Consider the following 7,683-nt stretch of genomic DNA (forward strand, 5'->3'; position numbering starts at 1 on the left):
CTTACGCCGTATTTTCTTGTTTTAAGATTTAAAAAATTAAGTTTAAAATGCATTTAAAATGGTGTTAAATGCTAGTAAAAAACTGTTCACGCCTAAATAAATTTATGTGTATATTGTAAAATTATTTATGTATGTTTATATTCGAGTCCACACGGTTGAAAAAGACTGTTTTTCATATGTTTGGCTATAAGCATTATATGTTTGGAACACACATTTTTAAACACAATATTTTTGAGTGCAAGCATATAATGTTCATAAACTAGCATAACAAGTTTGGGACATATATGCTAATATGTTAGAACATATTATGTTTGGGACATAAAATGTTTGTAAATATAATATGCTTGGATGCAAACATATATTAATTTAGAAATAGCCTATAAACATATATGTGTTTAGTACCTTGGAACGCTATTTAACAGGGAGCGATATTGAATTAAGTTGGTGGTTGTTGCTTGTTATTACAAAATTAACATTTTATTTTTCCTTGGGCAATTGATCAGCTACTTCTTTGATCCTTACAAACTGTGTGGTCCGCTGTTCGAATCCCCGTCCGGCAAAAGGTAAAATTAAAATAAAAAAATCATAAAATTGAATAATTTCTTCTACAATGTTTGTATTACAGAAAAAGGTGCTAAGAACTAAAAAATCTCGTGGAAGTGAGAAAGATGTGGGGGAATATACAATTGGGCAGAAACAAAATTTTGAGCATTCAGGTCGAAAACCTATGTTGTTAGTACCTATATTACCTGTTTATTTTCATAATTCATTATGATTGTAAATATATAAATAAATAAATAAAATTTTGAGCACAATATTGTTTGGGAGAATTTTTTTAAGCATATAATATTTTTGGGTGCAAAATGCTTCCAAACATATTATATGGTCACATAATAACATATTGTTTTTTGGAAGACAACATTATTGAATTTGGATGCAAAAATACAAAATGTTTGGAACATAGACTACCCAAACATATATTGTTTAGACCAATATGCTTTCAAACATATTATATATTGGTAAAGATCAAACATATAAATGTTTGGGCAATACCCAAAAATGTATATGCTTGAAACAAAATATGTTTGGGAGTATATGTTACAGAAGCGATTTTTTGTGAGGGTGCACGTTTTGCTTTTGTTAGAGTTTTTGAATTCCTTCCAAAATATCAAACTTTTATACCAAAAACAGTTTTTTGTTACAAAATTATATTTTTCCAAAAAAAAAATAATATTTTATCCAAAAACTCGGTCCATTTCGTTTATATCAAGCACTGTTTCTGACTACAAATCTTTACTAACCCACATTTCAAAGTTTCATTATAAAAATTTAGTATAGTATAAATATAAATATAAATATAAATGTGTAAATTGAAAAAAAAATATGGTGTTCGGTCGGAGCAGGGATTGAACCCACGACCCTTTGCATGCAAGTCGGACATACTAGCCATTGCTCCACGTGGCAAACAAATGTATGTTTCTGTTAAATAATGTTTTGTGTGCATCGGCTCGTGGGAGCCGCAGACTATGCTATATAAATATAACTTAGAACGATAATTGTCTATTGATGACTATAACAGCTACGTTGCCCAGTGGATAGTGTGTTGGCTTACAAAATTTACGGTCCTCGGTTCGATTCTCCGTCCAGGCGAAAGGCAAAATTTAAAAAATTGAATAATTTCTTCAACATTATTTGTATAACAGAAAAAGGGGCCAAGAACTAAAAAATTTCGTGGAAGTGAAAAATATATGAGCATATAATATTTTTGGGCTCAAAATGCTTCCAAACATATAATATGTTCACATAAAACAAACATATTAATGTTTCGGCAGTATCCAATAATATATGTGCATCCTGCAAAATATGTTTGGAACATATGTTAGAGAAGCAATTTTTTTTTTTTTTGAAGGTATGGGTTTAGTACTCACCTCTTAATTCTAATCCAGTCCAATTAGATTTTTTAACTTAGTTTAGTTTAGACAAAATACTGATAGAATTTATACATGTTAACACTATGCCGATAAAAATAAATGCTCAGGAACATCCTTTCGTTACTTTTCCCCCCTCCCATTAACATCTCGTTGAAAGCTCAGATTTGTGATGTCTTCAAACCCCCATTATCCTTAGACCTTAATAAATTCGAAATACAATTGACCCTTGTCCTCTGTGTATACACTGTGTGTATACACTTTAATTTTCATACTTTTGGACTATAACAATTATTTATCCCATGTGGGACAAATTGCTTTCCATGTACCTAGGATAACCTTCTCTTTTTTGTTGAAATTCATTAGATTGCTTTGTTTGCGTACTCGAGAGGAAAAACAACCTGAACAACAGCAGTAACAGCACTTAAATCTTTTCGAAACTACCTATCCGTAATATGTATCTACTCGAGCCATATTCACATCTACTATTTCCCCATCATTGTTTAACATAATTGGCTAAAGGTAGCAAAGCTGGTTGCTGCCATATATAGAGTGAGTATAGTGTACGAGAATATGAGGCCTAAGGGCTAAAAACTGAAAACAACAAAAACATGAACGACTTGTGTGTGTTATCTTCTCCTGTTTTTTTTTTTCTGTGTTAATTTTTGAGGGAGGTAATAATCATAGATTCTGTTGGGGAAATTTACAATTATGTTCTAGGCCACACACTGTACACAATACAGATGTAACTTTCAAAGTGCACTTAGCAAAAAAAAGTATTTGCATTAAATTTTAGTAGATGTTTGTTTTCACTATGATGCGATGAAATTTGTTGTAGTTAGCCAATATAAAAATTGTCAATTAGATTACTTTCTTGCTCGATACTCTAAGCACATCTCATATAAGAAAATAACGCATATAAGAATGTTCATATACTCTTATGATTTGGAATCAAAATTCTATAGATTTTTACCCCTATTACTCGAATTAGCACGAGGAGTAAATTCGCGAAATTTTTACTTCTAGTCTCATGCAATTTAGATGACTAGTGCGCCTTATATGCCCTCAAGAAGTTAACTGGGGCGACGGTATATATTAGGATTATATAAATTTACAAATTCACGACGAATGAAAATTGTGGTATCTAGAGGCTCAAACATTCAAAACGGGAGATCGGCCTATATGGGTGTCAATTGTATACCAAATTATAGACCGTGGTCGGCCTATATGGAGTATATATAACAAGTATATACGGAGTATATATAACAAGTATATTCTTATGGGCCTCCACCATGGATTACGTAGAAACTTCTACTAAAGGCTGTCATCCACAATCGAATTAGTTGGGTTGTGGTAATACTTACCGATGGCAAGGTATCTAAAAGTCTTCTTAACATCGTTTTCTAAACTGTAAGTTCGTCTATACGTGGTTTATATTAGACAAAAAAAAAAAAAAAAGAACTAGTATATACGGCCGTAAGTTCGGCCAGGCCGAAGCTTATGTACCCCCTCCATCATGGATTGCGTAGAAACTTCTTCTAAACACTGCCATCCAGAATCGAATTACTTAAGTTGCGGTAACGCTTGCCGATGGCAAGGTATCTTAAAACCTCGTAACACCATCTTCTAAATTGTATGTAAGTCCATACGTGGTATATATTAAATCAAAAAAGATCGATCCAATACGTATATAATTCAGTTTGACAAAGTAGACATAAAATTTTGACAAAATTTTGTACAGAAATAAAATTTTAACAAAATTTTCTACAGAAATAAAATTTTCTATAGAAATAAAAATTTTGACAAAATGTTCTATAGAAAGAAAATTTTGACAAAAATTTCTACAGAAATAAAATTTTAACAAAATTTTCTATAGAAATAAAATCTTGGTAGATTATTTTTGGCTCGAGTGGCAACCATGATTATGAACCGAATAAAATTTGAACAAAATTTTCTATAGAAATAAAATTTTGACAATGATGAAAATTTTATTATGAACCGATATGGACCAATTTTTGTGTGATTGGACCAATTTTGTTATGGTTGTTAGCGACCATACACTAACACCACGTTCCTAATTTGAACCGGATCGGATGAATTTTGCTCCTCCAAGAGGCTACGTAGGTCAAATCTGGAGAATGTTTTATATGGGGGCTATATATAATTATGGACCGATATGGACCAATTCTGACACGTTTGTTAAAGATCATATACTAACACCATGTTCCAAATTACAACCGGATTGGATGAAATCTGCTTCTCTTGGAGACTTCGCAAGCCAAATCTGGGGATCGGTTTATATGGGGGCTATATATAATTATGGACCGATGTGGACCAATTTTTGCACGGTTGTTAGAGACCATATACAAACATCATGTACCAAATTTCAGCCGGATCGGATTAAATTTGCTTCTCTTTGAGGCTCCGCAAGCCAAATCTGGGGATCGGTTTATATGGGGGCTATATATAATTATGGACCGATGTGGATCAATTTTTGCATGATTTTTAGAGACCATATACCAACACCATGTACCAATTTTCAGCCGGATCGGATGAAATATGCTTCTCGTAGAGGCTCCACAAGCCAAATCTGGGGATCGGTTTATATGGGGGCTATATATAATTATAGACCGATATGGACCAATTTTTGCATGGTTGTTAGAGACCATATACCAACATCATGTACCAAATTTCAGCCGGATCGGATGAAAATTTCTTCTCTTTGAGGCTCCGCAAGCCAAATCTGGGGATCGGTTTATATGGGGGCTATATATAATTATGGACCGATTTGGAACAATTTTTGCATGGTTGTGAGAGACCATATAATAACATCATGTACCAAATTTCAACCGGATCGGATGAAATATGCTTCTGTTAGAGGCTCCACAAGCCAAATCTGAGGGTCCCTTTATATGGGGGCTATACGTAAAAGTGGACCGATATGGCCCATTTTCAATACCACCCGACCTACATCGATAACAACTACTTGTGCCAAGTTTCAAGTCGATGGCTTTTTTCGTTCGGAAGACGGACGGACGGACATTCTTAGATCGACTCAGAATTTCACCACGACCCAGAATATATATACTTTATGGGGTCTTAGGGCAATATTTCGATGTGTTACAAACGGAATGACAAAGTTAATATACCCCCATGCTATGATGGAGGATATAATAATGCATATAATAGAGTTAAGCAAAATACCATGCATTTTTGGTTGTTTTGGTAGGAAAAATGTTATGCACAGAACACAAGTATATACGGCCGTAAGTTCGCCCTCGACTGTCATCCACAATCGAATAACTTGGGTTGCGGTAACACTTGCTGATGGCAAGGTATCTTAAAACTTCCAAACACCGTTTTCTAAATTATAAGGTAGTCAATACGTGGTATACAATAAACTAAAAAAGACCGATTAAATACGTATATAATTAAGTTTTACAAATTTTTTTATAGAAATAAAATTTTGACAAAAGTTTCTAAGAAATAAAATTTTGACAAAATAAAATTTTGACAACATTTTCTATAGAAGTAAAATTTGGACAAAATTTTCTATAGAAATAAAGGAAAGGCAAAGGCAAATGGCAAAGGAAAAGAGATATGCTGGCAAATTTGTTTAGGCAGTAGCCGACTATCAAACCCTTTTTCGGGAGGTTCGAGTGTAGTTCACTTTGGGTTGAGTGAATTACCCGAATTTATTCTGATAATTGGTTGATAGTTTTGCTGCAAGTAGAGGATGCTGATGAGGAATGTGGTAATTCCGAAACAGCTGTACATCCAACCATCTTGCAGTCTATAGGGCTTTGCCCAAATAAATTTGACAAGCATACTTTTCCTCTGTTGGTTAAGCTACACTTGTAGTTTAGTCAATGCATGGCTTTAAGCTGAGATAAAAAAAAAACAACAAAAACGATTGAAGAGAAGCCAACAATAACAAACAAAACGAATGAAGATAGAGGAAGCACGCTCAAAAACAAACCCAGCCAAATACATTCAAATCGATGATTTGAGTTTGGCAAAGGAAAAGAGATATGCTGGCAAATTTGTTTAGGCAGTAGCCGACTATCAAACCCAAATCTGAGCGTCGGTTTATATGGGGGCTATACGTAAAAGTGGTCCGATATGGCCCATTTTCAATACCATCCGACCTACATCAATAACAACTACTTGTGCCAAGTTTCAAGTCGATAGCTTGTTTCGTTCGGAAGTTAGCGTGGTTTCAACAGACGGACTGACGGACATGACTTAGATCAGAATTTCACCACAATCCAGAATGTATATACTTTATGGGTCTTAGAGCAATATTTCGATGTGTTACAAACGGAATGACAAAGTTAATATACCCCCCATCCTATGGTGGAGGGTATAAAAAAAACTGACAAAAGAACAAAAAACATGGCAGACGATAGTTCCATTACAATTAAATTTCCAACACTTGTCCATTTCTATTTAGTTTTGATGAAATGCAAGAACAGGAACGTATTCCATCACAACACTGGATGGAAAACTTGATTTACTAACCACCAATGTCAAGTATCTGTATGATAAACATATCAAAGTTAAACGTAAACTAAATAAAAGTGACTCGAAACCTTGATTTAATAGAGATGCCAAATCGCTAATCACACATCGTGAGTTAGCTTACAAAGTGTGGAAGAAATATAAAAATCCCTCTTATAATGAGGCATTTGTGGTAAAAATCTGCTCGACGTGCTGTAACAAATAAAATACGCCTAGACTAGTTTACCCACATTACTCGAATTAGAACGAGGTGTAAACTCGGGAAAGTGTTACTTCTAGTTTCGTTAATTTAGGTGATTAGCGCGCCTTCTATCCCCTCAAGATGTTAAATGGAGAGACGATACACACCACATTCCACATTTCATTGTGGACCTAAAGAATTTCAAAATTTCAGGCATCGCATGAAAATTGCGGTACATAGGTGCTTAAGATCCCAAATTTTGGGATCGGTTTATACGGATGAAAATTGGGGTACCTAGACGCTCAAGTCTAGGTATCGAGAGATCGACATACAGTAACTCCCAGTGAAAGGTTTCCACCTTGTTAGATTTAGTTTTCCCTATTATTTTATAAAACATGTATTAAATTTTTGAAATTTGACCCACATTTTTTCAAAGACTAATGCATTTACATTTAGAATAACTGAAAAATTTCTGTTTATAAATATAAGAATAAAATGGGTAAGTGAAATAGAGGATAAATGTCAAAACTGCATGTCCAACTGAAAATAGCCCAACATAAATATTACATTAAATAACGGTACCGGGTATGCCAAGTTATGAAATAAATCATTATTTTGACTGTCGGCGTTATCTTAGTCAGTTCGGTTCACTTTTTTCGCATTCTAAAGATGGGATTCCATACCTCCAACGAAATTCGGAAATTGATAATAAAACACTCCAAAAACGGTAAAAGTTAGAGAGAAATTTCTAGAATTGTTCAAGTGCCTCGATGAACAGTGAAAAACATTATTAAAAGATATAATGATAAGAATAAATAATAACCCAGCAAAAAAATTGGAAGTTGTTCAACAAACATTTCTTTTAAAGCCCATCCCAGAGTCCCCCATCGGGTTTTTTCAACTTCCGATGCAGTCCTTTTGGACAAGTCCACAAACATTTCTTCTAAAGTGCATCTTGGGATCCTCCAATAATTTTTTTCCACTTCTGATGCAGTCTTTTTGGACAAGTGCACAAACATTTTTTCTAAAGCGCATCTTGGGATCCTCCAATGA

The sequence above is a fragment of the Haematobia irritans genome, chromosome 1 (genome assembly GCF_050003625.1).
Source record: "Haematobia irritans isolate KBUSLIRL chromosome 1, ASM5000362v1, whole genome shotgun sequence".
Taxonomy (NCBI): domain Eukaryota; kingdom Metazoa; phylum Arthropoda; class Insecta; order Diptera; family Muscidae; genus Haematobia; species Haematobia irritans.